Here is a 15,693-nt window from a genome sequence, read left to right on the forward strand (position 1 = left end):
TGACGTGACGTGCTAGGCCCGTTTGTGGCCCAGCTGCTGGTCGATTACCCCTTTTGTAAGTTGACTTGTAACCTGGACACTTTTTGGGGCGTTAACAATCGGTTGGGTGAACTTTGACGCTGCTGCTTTAGTGATCCAGGTTTAATGTTCGCTTAAGCCATGTTGTGCTTTATGTTATGGTTCATATCTTTTGGGGGTATATAGTGTAATTTTATAACATTTGTAATCGTTTTTAATGTGATTTTTATGGGAATAAAGGTGTCTTCTCTCTCTTTCTCTCATCCCAGCCTCTCTGGCAAACAGGGAACGTCTGATCCATTTTCACAAGCTCCGCCCTCTCAGCCTGTTCCTGAGCACGGGGAAGGGGCAGCGCCTGGCATCTGCCCAGCGAGGCAACTTGGCTCAGAGCAATGTGAGCCGCACGGTCAGAGAGTAAAGTAAAGTAAAGAGTAAAGGAAATCAAAGTACAGGGACACCCTCTCCTCCTGCTTCACTCACATGTATTGCACACGCTCCCATCACATTCATGCCACTATTGTCTTGCAGCCATCCACTATCACAACACATCTATCTATTTATCTAATCTCCATACACTACATCTATCTAATCTCCAAACACACTCACCTTTTCCTTTCTTTCTTTTCTTTCTCCCAGGAAGTATTTCTTCACACAACGCACAGTCAACCTGTGGAACTCCTTGCCAGAGGATGTTGTGAAGGCCAAGACCATAACAGGTTTCAAAAAAGAACTAGATAAGTTCATGGAGGATAGGTCCATCAATGGCTATTAGCCAGGATGGGCAGGAATGGTGTGCCTAGCCTCTGTTTGCCAGAAGCTGGGAATGGGCGATAGGGGATGGATCACTTGATGATGACCTGTTCTGTTCATTCCCTCTGGGACACCTGGCATTGGCCACTGTCGGAAGACAGGATACTGGGCTAGATGGACCTTTGGTCTGACCCAGTAGGGCCATTCTTATGTTCTTATGTTCCCTCTTGCCCCACATCTCTCTCTCTCTCTCCTTCCATGGTGCCAAAGTGAAGTTACTCAGGGGTACCTCAGCCCCCAGCACTGGGTGAGGCTCAGGAATTCTGGGGGGTTGGGCCCAAGCAGCACTCCCAAAGTCCAGCCCTTTGGGACGGAGCAACGAGCTGCACAGAGGAGGCCCTGGAGTTTGTTGGGGCTCTTTGCTAGGGACGTGTTCGAGTGGCAAATTTCAGCTCCCAGGTGACACGCCCAACACGCCCGCAAGTTTGCGGAGGCTCAGATCCAGCAGTTCTGGGCCACTTTCTTACCTGTCCGGTGAGTTTAACTCTTACCGGGGTGCGTACTTAGGAGTTAAACTTACCTGCCGTCCGGTCACGTTGAGGCCCAGCCTGCTGGTGAGACGGGCTGATCCCACGCTCCAGAAAGAAACCCAGGACTTCTGGGGTTTCGCAATCCCACCCCCGCATCTCTGTTTCAGCCCGTGCTGCAGATATGGCCAGACGGGCTGTGTCAATGGCAGAGGCCCCATCATAAAGTGGCCATGAAGGACGTGAGATATGGGGCACGCACTGAGCTGTCGGATGGGATGCTACACAGACCAGCTGGCAGGGTCCCTGTGGGACTATTGTTTGGAAAACTGGGCCTGAACTGTGCAGGAGCTTTGGAGGTAACAGAACCCAGGAGTTCTGTCTCCCAGCACCTCTCCCATCACCACCACCCTGCTCTAACCACTAGCCCTCACTCTCCTCCCAGAGCTGGGATAGAACCCAGGAGTCCCGGCTTCCAGCCCCCCCCCCAACCACTAGACCCCACTCCCCTCCCAGAGCTGGGAACAGAACCCAGGCGTCCTGGCTCCCAGCCCCCCGCTCTAACCACTAGCCCCCACTCCCCTCCCAACGTCAGCAATGGAACCCACTGCCCGTGGGGCTCGTGTTTACCACCCGCCGACTCTTTCCAGGCCGGAGAAAGTGACGTGACCTTATGCAAGTCCCCTGTGCGGAGACGTCTGCTGCCCCCCCCCCCACCTAGGCGGCCTCCCCAGCTTCCCCTGTGCAACGGAAAGGGGAAGTGGCCCCCAGCTCTCTCTGCAGCAGCTCAGCACATTCAGTTCCTGTGGTGGCGCGACTGTGGGGCCGGGCCAGGGCCGGGGCTGCTGGGGGGCGGCTTCCGCTTTCCTCCTCTCAGGAGGGAAACTGGGCTTGTCAGCGGACAGTAGGGGTGGGGGCGCGGGAGCTGCCGTGGCAAGGGAAGGGGACTGGCTGAGCTGCCGGGCCTTTTTCATGCCAGCCCCACGGCACAGCCGGGGAGTGGGGCGAAGGGGGAGCGCTCCTGGCTAGAGGGCGATCTGTGGTGGGAAACTGCAGCTCCAGTACTGGCCTGGCCAGGGGGAGGCGACGCAGGGACCGGCTGGGCCAGGGGCAGGGGGACACATGGGGACCCGCTGGGCCTGGGGGAGACGGGACACAGGGTCCGGGACTGGTTGGGCCAGGGGGACACACAGAGACCAGCTGGGCCTGGGGGAGACCGGATGCAGGGACCGGCTGGGCCAGGGGGACACACAGAGACCAGCTTTGGCCCGGGGTAGACGAGACGCAGGGACCAGCTGGGCCAGGGGGACGCACGGAGACCAGCTGGGGCTCAGGGGGACGGGATGTAGGGACCGGCTGGGACAGGGACACACACAGAGACCGGCAGGGCCTCAAGGGGACAGGACGCTGGGACCAGCTGGGCTGGGGCAGGGGAAACACAGAGACCGGCTGGGCCAGGGGGTCGGGACGCAGGGACCGGCTGGGCCAGGGGGACGGGACCCCTCCGGCTCAGGGGTCTTGTCCCACGCCAGCCTGGCTGCAGGGGACTCTGCTTTGCAGCATAGCCGAAGGCTGAGTCTTCTGGGGGTGCCTTTAGCCCCCCACCTTGCTCCTGAGCCTATATTGCCTCTACCTCTCTGACCCTGGATGCTACTCAGCGCCGTGGGGCACCTCTAGGTTGCCGGTTTGAACCCCATGGGGTGAGACACATCTAGCTGGGCTCAGCTTGGCTCCGACGCTCCCTCAATTAGGGGTCTCCGAACTGAGGCGCAAATGGGCCATGGTCACTGATCTCCCCTCTCCCAGCTAATTCCATGGACCGTGGTGTCTGGGTGCTTCGCAATCTGGAAGCGGTTTATCCTCCCACTACCTTGTGGGGCAGGGCAGGGCCACTACCTCCATTGGCCAGATGGGGAAACTGAGGCACCAAGAGGCTAAAGGTCTCTCTGGCCGAACAGGGCGCTGAACCTGAGCCAGATGACTGGACACCCACCCACGGGACACCCACCCAGCCTTCCCTGGTCCCCACTCGCTTCCCAGAGCTGGGGAGAGAACTCAGGACTCGTCACTTGCAGGCCCCCCTGGCCTAAGTGCCCGGGATCCCTCCCCACCCGGAGAGGGCTGAGTCTAACACAAGCCAGCAGCTGGGAGTTGCCGCTGGACAAATTCAGCCTGGAAATAAGGTGTCTGTTTTTAACGGGGAGGGTAATGAACCACTGACCAGGGGGTTGTGGTGGCTTTTCCATCACTGGCAATTATTAAATCAAGATGGGTTGTTTTTTCCTGTGTTATCTGGAGGCTGTTTTCTGACCTGTGTTATCCGGGGGTGGGTGTGTGAGGGTGTGTGCGCGCGCACCCCTCTCTGGCCTTGCAATCTATAAAAATCCGGGTCTTGGCTAGCACCCAAAATGCTAGGCACCCCCCCTTTCTTTCTCCCTGGGGCCGTACCCACGCTGAGGACAGGCTGTGGGGTGTCAAAACCCCAAGAGAAATTCCCTCCTTGCAGGGCCCAGTGTCCCCTCCCTTCCCCCCGGGCGCAGCTCTTCGCAGTGTCTATATTTGGCTCTGACTGGTGGTTTTTCTATTTTTCTATTGCAGATCAGTGAGTGACGTCCCAGGTAGGAAACTCACGAGAATGTGGGGGGTGGGGGGGTGTTACTGCGCAGCCGCCACGTGCGGCAAGGTGGGGGGCACTGTGGTGGCTGTGGAGGGCATTGTGGGGGGGGCTGTGCCCCACCCCACCCGCTGGGCTGCCTCACCCCCTGGCACACCCTGGTGGGAGCTCAGGGCTGCCCTCCCGCGTGGGGAGGCGGGTAGGGTGACCAGATCTCCCGATTTTATAGGGACAGTCCCGATTTTGGGGTCTTTTTCTTATATAGGCTCCTATTACTCCCCACTCCCGTCCCGATTTTTCGCACTTGCTGTCCGGTCACCCTAGGAGGGGAGGTGGAGGCTTAGGATGGGGTGGGGGGTGGGGGGTGTCAGAACACGTTGTGTCACTCCGCCCGAACCTGCAGGAGGACCCCCTCCCCCAAACAAACCCACCCCAGTGATGTGACGCAAGCAGCCCTTGGCTTCCCCACTCCTGGCCCACTGCTGAGTAGGATCCTCCCTCCCCGCCCGCCTCCCGCATTTCCCATTCCCACTCTCCTGCCCTCCCTCCCACACAACTCCAGCCAGCCTGCCATAAAAGGCAATTCAAGGAACTGATACCAGCAGAGTCACTGGGGGGGAGGAGGAGGGAGGGGGACCTATGCAGTTCTCAGCAAGCAGGGTGTCCTCCCTGCCCCCGCTGCAGAGACAGCAAGGCCTGGCGCTCACAGGCGTAGCCGGCATGTCAGGGCACCTGGGTTCCATTCCTGGCGCCACTGGCTGACCCCCCCGGCCATTCGCTTCTTCTCTGCCTCAGTTTCCCCATCCTTTGTCTCACTAGACGGTTTGCTCACTAGGGCGGGAGCTGTTCCTGGGCAGCATCGGGCACGACGGGGGTGCTGATCTCGATAAAGGCTGCAGCAACAAAGGGAACGTTACCACGGAGTCAAAGTCCGACTGGCTGCATGGATCTAAGGTGTACGTTCGCCCAGGTTCTGGGGTTCAACGTTCAGAATGGTGTCAGGTTACCTGGTCTAAAGTACCTGTGGATATTCTTATTAGCTGCATATATGCTGCACCCTGCTGAAGTCTGAGCCTCACTCAGCAGCTTGTGGCAGTGAGTTCCACCCACCAATCTGCACTGTGTTTAGTTAAAAAAAGAAGTGGGTCCAATTCTCCGCAGGTTCAAACTGACGCAGCTCCACTGTCTCTGATTTCCACCAGCAGGGGCCCCGTATTTCTCATGATCAGCCCGTGGTCTTGTGTTACGGCAGGAGGGTAAATAAAGAAAGCCATTGTGTCTAAATCCCCTAGACTGGGTTAAAAAGCCCAACCGTGGTAGGTGTAGCCGCCCAGGGATTGCGGCTCCCCTGCGGTGGGGCTCAGCAGCCGACTTAAAAGCCACGTGGCCTGCGCAACCCAGGGGGTGACTGTTCGGCGCTGAGATGCAGCCACCTCTGGTGTGGAACGCAGCACCGGGTTAGCGGCAGACAAGTTTAGGACAGGAAGTGAAGGAGAACCCTATATGCCACTGAAAGAGGACGTTGGGCCCAGCACGAGACTCATGAGAACAGCTCTACCGGAGTAGCGAGTGGCCAGAAGCCAAGCCTGCGCCTCCCTCGCCCCACTGCCCCCTGAGAGGAGCAGGAGGTGGGGAAAGAAAGACAGGAGACGAGGGGAATGGGAAAGAAAGGAAGTAGACGAGGGAGAGGCAGGCGGGGGCCGAGGCCGGGTGTCCAGAAGCGGCTGCAAGCGACTGGCTGCCCGTGCCCGTTGCTGGCTCCGCGCCCCTGGCAGGGACGCGGCCTTGTGGGTCCTGCGTCACGGCCACAGGCTCCCAGCCGCCTGTGGAATGCGGGCCGGGAGTCAAGGGCAGCTGGAGTGGCACAGAGCCGAGCTCCTCAGGCCAGCAAACAGCTGGGGCGCTGATGCAGCCGGGGGCGCTGATGCAGCCGCGGGAGCTGCCGACCCCAGGGGCCCTCTCTCGCCCCACACGCGCTGGCATGGAGGCTGGGCCCTGCCCGCCAGCCCTCAGCTGAACAGGAGAGAGCTGCTGGTTGGGACCGTTTCACAGGAGGTGGAAACCGAGGCACAGAGAGGGGCTGTCCTGGTTCCCAGCCCCCACCCACCCACCGCTGTAACCACTAGGCCCAACTCGAGGCTCCCTGCCCCCCCCTGTTCTCACCACTAGGCCCCACCCCCCTCCCTGGCATTAACCCTTTCCTGGCTGTCTCTCGCACTGCACAGGGAGCGAGGACCCTGCCAGCAGGATACTGTAGGGCCTGGAAGCTGAGGCGGGGAAGGAGCTGAACCAGGCCCCCAGCTAAGCCAGCTGGGGAGGGACGCCTGGCCGGTCTCCCGGGCTACAGGCTCCCGTTGCCTGGTTACTGGAGACCGTTACCCAGTGACACCCGATCTCCATCTCAACCGGCCATCGTAAACCTTCAGGTCAAATAACCGGGTTCCTGGCAAACACCATGTGTCCCCGGCCAACCTGCCTCGCTCTGCTGCCCCAGCCCCGGCCAGGCCTAAGGAAGAACCAGGCAGGGGTTAGACATGCCCCCCCCTCTGCTCCCCACTGCTCCCTAAAGTGTGCCCCGACCTCTGGGGGCTGGGGAAATCTTGCCCTCTCCCCAGCTGTGCATTGTGCCCAGCAGCCCGATGGCTTGGCCAGCCGGGGATGGGGGCTCGTGCCCACCGGTAGCCTAGGGTGGGAGGGGAGGGGTCAGGACAGAGTCCAGGACAGCTCTGGGGGGTATCACCTCTTAGTAGGGAGCTGGGGACATTCCATGGGGAGACCTCATCGTGCCCCACAGACAGACAAAGTCACTGGGGGCCAGCAGAACCCCAGGAACTGGGGATTGGGGCAGTACCTTGGGGGCAGGATAAGGGGAAGGGGGTCTTTCTCCTCTACGGGGCACCAGCTCTCATCTGGCCCCAGAGCAAGGGACTGGCTGGCTCAAGGTATCAAGGAATAAGACTGGGGGCCTTTCCCATCTACGGGGTGCTGACTCCCCTCTGACGGGGGAATTCCCTGCGGGCAGCAAGCGGAAAGGCTGAGCCCTGCGCCCCTCTCAGAAGGACTCCCCTTGGGCTCTGAGCCATTCGCACAGCAGCAATCCATGACTCACTAGCCATCGGCCTGGAGCGGTGCAGAAAGCCCTCCGCCCCCGGTAAAGGGAACGCGAGTGCACCCAAAGGCCCCACGGTGCTGGGTTAGCCGTCCCTGCGTGGCTCAGCCACAGGCTAACCTCATAATGGGCTCCAAGCTCACACCTTCTGCCCCTCTGCCCTGAGAGGCCCCGCTGGGTGCTCGTCTGCGGTGGGGCTATGCTGCACGCAGGAAGCTGGAGCAAAGTTGGCACAAGTAACACCAGCAATGAAGCCAGGGCAGCATGGGCACGGCCGAGCCATGCCCCCTGCCCCCTGGATCCACTGCTACTGTTACTCCACCTAGCTTTGATCTCGTGAGACACCAGGAGTCCTGATTCCCAGCACACATTGCCGCCGTCCCAGAGCTGGGGATAGAACCCCGGAGATCTGGCGCCCAGCCCCCCCTGCTCTAACCACTAGACCCCACTCCCCTCCCAGAGCTGGGGATAGAACCCCGGAGATCTGGCGCCCAGCTCCCCTGCTCTAACCACTAGACCCCACTCCCCTCCCAAAGTTGGAGATACAACCCAGAAGTCCTGGCTCCCAGCCCCCTGCTCTAACCACTAGACCCTACTCCCCTCCCAGAGCTGGGATAGAACCCAGGAGATCTGGTGCCCAGCCCCCCCTGCTCTAACCACTAGACCCTACTCCCCTCCCAGAGCTGGGATAGAACCCAGGAGTCCTGGCTCCCAGCCCCCCTGCTCTAACCACTAGACCCTACTCCCCTCCCAGAGCTGGGATAGAACCCAGGAGTCCTGGCTCCCAGCACCTCCCCTGAGCCCTGTGCTAACTCTCTAGACCCCCCTCCCCTCCTAGAATTGGGGCAAGAAGCCAGAAGTCCTGGCTCCCAGCCCCCCTCCTTAAACCACTAGACCCCTCTCCCTCCTGCCGCTGAGGATAGAACCCAGGAGTCCTGCCTGCCAGTCAAGTAGTCTAGTTAGATAGAAGCTAGCTCAAATATGTCTATATCTGGGCTGCAATCAGCACGCTTTGTAGACCAACCTGCCAAGCTTTGACTCATTCAAACCTTTCAAACAAGGGGCACGAGGAAAAGTGTCAGGTTTTAAAAACCCTTTCTTCTGTCCCCACTTTTCTTGCTGCCCAGATCACTGAGCGAATAAGAGTGAGGATTTTATAATTTATTGTTTTCTGCTGATTCGTTTGGGTCTACCTGTATGCTAATGACTAGAGTCCAATCTCATGCTTCAGGGCTTCATCCAATCACCCACATGAGTCAGGAAGGATTCTCTCCCCACCCCTGCCCCAACGCCATGCACACTTTAAACCTGGGGGCTGTCTCACCTTCCGCTAAAGCATCAGAGATTGGCCGCAGTTGGAGACAGGACACAGGGCAAGGTGGGCTGGGGGCAGTACAGAGAATTATTTTTCTTAGATGCCTGGCTGGTGGCTTTAGCTCATGTGCTCAGCATCCAACTGATCCCAGATTTGGGGCCAGGAGGGCATTTTCCCCCCCCCCCAGGTCAGATTGGCAGAGGCCTTGGGGGGTGAGGGGGTTGTGCTTTCCATCTTCAGGGGCGCAGTTCGCCGGCTGGGATATCTCGCTTGAGCAATTCCTTGCCGTGGCAGGGGCTTTGGGCATCGGCAGCACCGCAGTCTCTCCTGCTCTCTGCTCGTGGCACAGAATAGTTTGATCTCTGGGGGCTTGAAATTCTTGAGCGGAACTGAAGTCCCTGGGCCCAACAGAGGGGGATTTGGGTGAAACCCCGAAGCCTGAGATTCGCTTCAAGTCAGCACGCTCCAGGCGGCAGCGAATGAGTCAAACGAAAATAAGAAATGAATCTCGTCCGAGCCTGAATGAGTCAGCCGGCAAGAAAGGCAAAGAACGAGGTTACCCGCTGTCACTGAAACACCAATGCAGTCTGTGCCGAGTTCTGAGTTAGCTGCCCGAGGGGGGGGGGGTGGAGAGGGGTTGAAATCTAGGGTTGGGGCTATGCTGCAGGTTTCTGTGCCGAGGCGGATGGAGCAGGCCTGATGGAAGCCCCGCGGGCAGATGCCCTTAAAACGGCACTGATGTAAGAATTTCACTAGCTCAGAACTTTTTGGGGGGCATCTAGCACTCGAGATGAGGGGCGCTGACCAGAGACAGCGCTAGTCCGGGGGGGGGGGGGGGGTTGGAGGACCGCCCGGGACGCACCACCAACTGCCTTGCAGGGAACACTGTAGCTTAGGGAGTGTTTCCCTATGTAGGGGTGATAGCGGCAGGGGGATGCGGAGGGTGTTAAGGGGAAAACCCCAGGGTTGAGCCTGACAAAGCCACAACCGTCCCTGCCCCAGATAGTTTACCAACTATATTGACTGAGCAAGGACTGGGGGGGGGAACTGAGTGGCAGAGAGGGAAAGTGACTTGGCCAAGGTCGCACAGGGAGGCAGTGGCGGGACTAGAAACCAGCTCACCTGAGCCATACGCCCATGCTGTGACCACAAGGCCAGACAGCATCTTAGCTTAAGCAATGCTCAGTTGGCTGTTTCCTGGGTCCAGACTGCATGTTTCCCCACACAGATATCTGGCATAGCTGCACCATTCCCCATCTAAGCCCGGCCTGGTTTGCAGACTGATATTTTTTCCCGTGAGTGTGCGTGGGCCCAGCGCTGCACCACCTTGAGCTTTGGGCTGGTGGAAACACAAATTCAGATTCAGACTTTATAGATGGCTCTTGTCTTTAAAACCGGCTAGATCCAGAACCCAGGATCTCCGTCGGGGTCTGTACAGCACCCGGCGCAACGGGGCCCTGATCTTCGTCACGGTCTGTACAGCACCTGGCACAGTTGGAGCCCCGATCTGTTGGGGTCTGTGCAGCGCCTGGCCCAACGGCGGCCTGACCTCAGTCGGCATCTGCCTATCACCCAGCCCAATGTGGCCCTGATCTCAGCCGGGGTCTCTACGCCCCGCATTTTGTCAGACACCCGTAAATAGCCGTGTTAACGCCCTGCTGAGTCTGGCTGGGGGTTTCCCTCTGCCGGAGGGGTTCTGCCCCGGCTGTTTGTGTTCCCAAGCTGTGGGGCTGAGCCGATGCAGGCTGAACCCAGGGACCTCTGTCTCTCATTTCCAAGAAAGACGTGATAGGCATCTTTCAGGGGCGGGAAGGGGGGAGTGCGGGCGTGAATCACCGTCCCGGGCTCCGTGCCAGCGAGACAAGAGCAGCAGGCGAGTGGGGTGGGGCAGGCAGCCCTGAGCGATGAAACGTGCCCCAAGCTAGGGCTGAGACTGGTGTGAACTCACTCCTGGCGTCATGCCATGGAAACCTTCAAGCAAGGAGATGGAGGCCTTTTGCAGCGCGGAAGCCGCCTGACGGTAAAGTGGGCCAAGGGCGCCCCCGGCTGGAGGAAAGGGGGCATCGCACGGCTTTGTCAGTGGTGGTGCATGGAGGGGGGGTCTTCTGTGCTTCATTGACCCTTGTTTGGGGCATCCGGGGAATGCATGGCAAGGGTCCTCACACGCATCTCCCTCCTGGTTTACACCAGGGCGAAGGAAATGGGCCCCGCTGACTCTAGTGGAGTGACTCCTGATTTACACCGGGAGGAGTGCAAGGAGCGATTTGGTTACGTGGGGCTGGGGAGGGAGGGAAGGAGAATCAGAGCCCTCTGTCTGCAGAGCAGTGTCAGCTGGGAGTCACCCCCAATGGGCCTCATTCCCCCCCCCAGCTGAGAAACACCCGCCCACCCTGGTGCAGGGAGAAGAGGAGGCCAACCCTAGAGCGCTCGCACACCCACACCCACACACGTACACGTGTACACACATCTGATCTCCTGCTGGAAGCTACCTACCTACACACACACACAGACAAACACAGAGTTGATCTGCTGCTGGAATAGACACATGGGCACAATCTCCATCTCCTGCCCTGCTCCTTGGTCCAGGGAAAGCGCGGGGGGGTGGGGGGAGGGCGGGGAGGATGCCACAGCCAGAGCCTCTGTGGTTAATGCTTGTCCCCATCTGCCTCTCCAGCCACAAACACAACCAGCTTCTCCCCCCATCCGCCCCCGCCCCATTGTTATCCTGGATTCCCTCGCATACGGCCTGCTGGTTAGACTGGTGAGAGGGGGGTGCAGCTGCCAGCACCTTTGGAGGCCGCAGGGAGAGGGGGAATGGGGGAGAGGAGCAGGGCCTAGTGGTTGGAACGAGGGCTGGGGGAGACCAGGACTGGGAATCAAGACTTCTGGGTTCTCACCTTGGTTCTACTGAGCGACCGTGGGCAAGTCACTGCTGCCGCTCTGTGCCTCAGTTTCCCCTCCCAGCCTTTAAGGGAGCTCTTTGGGGGGCGGGGAGTGCCTCTCACTCTGTGGCTGTGCAGCACCTGGCATAATGGGGCACTTGATGATAATATAACAGCAGTCAGACGGCAGAGCGCCCCAGACCTAGATCCTCTGGCCTGGATCAGGTTGGTCCCTTCTGTCTCTTCAACCAGCAGAAGGTCATTTGGGGACCTGGCTTGGGCCCGGATCGGGTCCAGCATTGCTGGGACCAGCTGCAGGAATTGCTTGGGCAACATCTTTGCCCTCCATACCAACCCCCCCAGCAGAAGCAGCATTCCCCCATAGTGGAAAAGGCAGCTCCTTGCTGCATGGGGACGGGGCCAGCAACTAGAATGCAGGCTAGCCCACCCCGCCCGGCCGTTCCAGCATCCAGCCCATATCTTGTGGCTGAGCTAGAGCAGATGTGAGCGAGGGGCACCCTGTCTTGAGCTAAAGACTCTGAGAGATGGAGAAGCTGCCCCGTCCCTTCGGGAGCTGCTCCAATGGTCAAGCCCCTTCCCGGTGAAAAATGTGGACCTGCCCCCGTTTCTAGTCTGAACATGTCCAGCTTCAGCTCCCAGCCCCTGGATCTTACTGCCGCTGTATGGTTGATTAAAGAGCTCCCAGCTAACAGAAATCTCCTCCTCTAGGCCTCTTAGCCTGAACAGTATAATCAATGACAAGAGCCAAGCTCAGCTCTTCAAATTATTCAGGGTCCTAACTCTCCTTGTCATCTCATCTGGCACTTTTCATCTGCCGATCCCAAAGCGCTTTGCCAAGGAGGCTGGTCTAATTGTCCTCATTTTTTAGATGGGGAAACTGAGGCCCAGAGCAGGGCCGTGACTTGCCAAGGTCACCCAGCAGCAGCGCCGTGACTTGCCAAGGTCACCCAGCAGCAGCGCCAGGCCCAGAACCCAACTCTGCTGAATCCCCACACCTTGCGCGATCCACTGGGCCACACAAAAAGTCCCGTAGCTTATTGCTGGAAGGCAGGTTTCCCAGCCCTTGAATCAGTCCCGCTCCCAGGGCTCTTTCCTGAGCCCCTGGCCACTTTTACAACAGGAGGCCCATGTGTGGCCCAGGACCCTATTGTGCCAGGCGCTGTTCATTCTTATTGCTATTAGGTGTATTACCTAGGTAACACCTAGTTGTAAATCCACAATGGGCTAGACCCCATTGTGCCAGGAGCTGTACAATTTTATTGCTACTAGGTGAATTACAGTAGTACCTAAGAGACTCGCTCAGAGGCCAGGCCCCCATTGTGCCAGGTGCTGTACATTTACATGGCTATTAGGTGTATTACAGTAGGCACCTAGGCACCCCACTTATTGACCCAGCCTCCACTGTGTCAAACCCAGAACACAAAGATGGCCTCTGCCCCGACAGCTTCCAATGGGAGTACCATCCTCTGGGGCCGGGTGCAGCAGCCTGGAGCATTAAGTCCTGAAAACTCAAGGCAGCTAGGCCGAAGCGAGTTGAAATCCAGGCCCTTCCCTGATTCCCAAGGTGCAGGCTGGAAATTTCTCCCGCTGCACTCCCAACTGCGACCTCCAGGGGGCACCCTCCGCTAGCCCCTCCACAGGGGCCTGTGAGCAGATGGGTGAAGGGGGCTGGGTGTGGGGGGAGCAGAAATCGGGATCAACCGTGTGAACGGCTCCAGAATGATGCCCGACTTTGGCTCGCTCAGTGCGGCAGAACTCCACCCCACCCCTGCTAAAACCCATCTCCGCTGAGGGTGCAAACCCCAGATCCCGCCCCAGCTGCCCAGGCACTGGTGCAAACAGCAAAGAGGGCTCCCACCCCCACCCCGCTGCATAAACAGGACAGCTGCTTCCCCCCCCCCCAGCTCCCACTACAGAAAAGCCACGACATAAGCCCTTTAAAACTGAGCCGTTGGCGGGAGGGAACTGATGGCCAGTTATTGGGAGCTGGCAGTTTTGTTTGGCAGATCACAGGGACATATGGGGCCCAAACCTATTCCCCCCGCCCCTTCCCAGCTTGCCTGCCCCTAATCTCTGCTGGGGGAGATGGGGTCACTGCAGGCTGGTGGAGACCTCCCCCCATACCCCGCCCTTTCCCGGCAGCCAGGACCCAGCTGGTAAATTCCATCACCTGGCCTGGCTAGGATGATCTGACGAGGTTGAACTTTGCAGAGGCCCTTGAACCGTCATGTGAAAGCTTTGAAGGCTGCTTGGTTTTTAAAGAGATTTTTTTTAAATGCATCAGTTGAGGGAGGGAGGGAATTTAAGTGCCCTACAGCGCCCCGGTTTTCAAACAAGAAAGGGAGGGGCCCCATTCCCCCTTCAGCCTGCGCCCACGTACATCAGCAGGGCAAAACGCTGGAGCCTGGGCCTTGCTAGGGTATAAAGGGGTGCTATTACCCAGTTGTAGCTTTCTCACGACTTGCTTTGTGTCTGCTAATAACACCCCTTTGACGTGTAGTGAAGACGGCCCTCGCTCTCCTTGGTGACCATGGGCCAATCACGTCCCCACCCTGTGCCTCAGTTTCCCCTCTCATCTGTTTCAGTGGTAAGCTCTTGAGGGCAGTGCCTCGTCAGGCCCCCCCCTTTGGTGTGGCCTCTAGGAGCTACCTGAATCCACAGAATCATCGCTCCACCTGTGACTCCCCAGCTGCCCCCGTCTCTCCCCGAAGGCTGTGCAGAGCCTTGCACACTAGGAGCCCAAACGCCGCTGGGGCCCCTGGCGAATACAAACAAGAGCATTCACGGTTTAGTTTCACGTTGCTCTGCCGTAAATCCCGGCCCAAGGGAAGCAGAGCAGCTTGGAGACTTATTTTGAAGGCTCAGTTCCAGGCCCCAGTCCCACTGGATGTTGCTCCTAGTCAGAGGAATGGTTCTGAGTCCGTTCACAAGAGCCGCTCAGAACCATCGTGGCATGTGAGCTTCCCGGGGGAAGGAGTGACATTTCTATATTATCACACGGACACGGTGCACAGCTGGCTGGGCCCCACGGGCAGCTACATGTGACTGGAAACCACCCCGCTGACGCAATCATCCCTATCCCCCAGCTGTAGGATGATCAGATGCAACCAGGCCCAGCAGGGGCTGAATGCAGGCTAGCTGGCCTTGGGGGCCAATTGACCTGAATGGGCAGGGGAAGGAGAGTGTTTGGAAAGTGAGCCTAGTCATAGGGCAAGCCACTAGTTCTCCCCGTGCCTCAGTTTCCCCATTTGTAAAATGGGAATGGAGTACACTTACTTGAGACCCTAGATAAGAGAGAAGAGGCAGGTTTCCTAGCTACCCTTAGTGGTTGCTTTTCAGAAAGGCTTGGAAATTAGGCTCCTCCTTTTTGGAAACCAAGTCATCATGGGATAAGAGGGAAGGTCTTCTCATGGATCAGTAACTGGATGAAAGCTAGGAAAAGGGTAGGGTTAGGTGGTCCGGTTATACAGTGCAGAGAGGTAAATAGTGGGATCCCCCACGGCTTTGTACTAGGGCCTGTACTGGTCGACATTCATAAGCGATCTGGAAAAGGGGGCAAATGGCGAGGTAGCAATGGTTGCAGAGGAAATAAAATTATTCAAGCTAGCAAAGGCCAAAGCTGCCTGAGAAGAGTTACAAAGGGATCTCACTAAACTGGGTGCCAAAACGGCAGATGACATTCACTGTTGATAAGTGCAAAGCAACACCCACTGGAAAACAAAATCCCTGCTGTACATACGGCGGCGTCTACATTAGCTCTTACCGCTCAAGATCTTGGAGTCGCTGCGGATAGTTCTTGGAAAACTAGCCCCGAGTATGGTCAAAAAGGCCAGCAGTCTGCTAGGCGCTATTAGGAAAGGGATAGAAAACAGGATAACGCCACTATATAAATTCCTGGTGCACCCACACCTTGACTGTGGCCAGTTCTGGTGAGTCCATCAAAAAAAAAAAAAAGACACAGTGGGACTGGAAAGAGGTAGAGAGAAGGGCAAACAAAGATGATTAAGGGTATGGAGCAGCTTCTGTACAGGGAGAGACTACAAAGATCAGGGCTGTTCAGCTGGGAAGGGCACTGACTAAGGAGGGAAGATGATAGAGGTCTATAAAATAATGGTGTAGGGGGGAAAACAAAAGTGTTACTGTCACACTATACAAAAATCAGGGGTCACCTAAGAGGCAACAGCTTTAGTACAAACAAGAGGAAGTAATTTCCCCACACAATGCACAACTAACCTGTGGAACTCATTGCCACAGGATGTTATGATGGCCAAAAGTAGGACTGAGTTAAAAAAAACCCACCTCTCCCCCCACCACCACTGGATAAATTCCCAGAGGATAGGCCCATCAATAGCTATTCGCCAAGATGGTCAGGGACACAACCCCCGCGCTCAGGGCAACTCTAAACCTCTGACTGCCAAAAGCCAGGAGCGGAAGACATGGGTGGGTCACGCCATAAT

General features: G+C 57.9%; 1 long non-coding RNA gene across 1 annotated transcript; it reads left to right on the forward strand.

Annotated features, from left to right (window-relative positions):
• Positions 1 to 3,725: 3,725 nt before the first annotated feature.
• On the forward strand, positions 3,726 to 5,060 carry LOC311511545. Its single transcript, XR_014709299.1, has 2 exons — positions 3,726 to 3,913; positions 4,745 to 5,060. It is a non-coding gene; the product is annotated as an uncharacterized lncRNA (long non-coding RNA).
• The last annotated feature ends 10,633 nt before the right edge of the window (positions 5,061 to 15,693 follow it).

The sequence above is a fragment of the Lepidochelys olivacea genome, assembly GCF_965140295.1.
Source record: "Lepidochelys olivacea isolate rLepOli2 genome assembly, chromosome: 23".
Lineage (NCBI taxonomy): Eukaryota > Metazoa > Chordata > Testudines > Cheloniidae > Lepidochelys > Lepidochelys olivacea.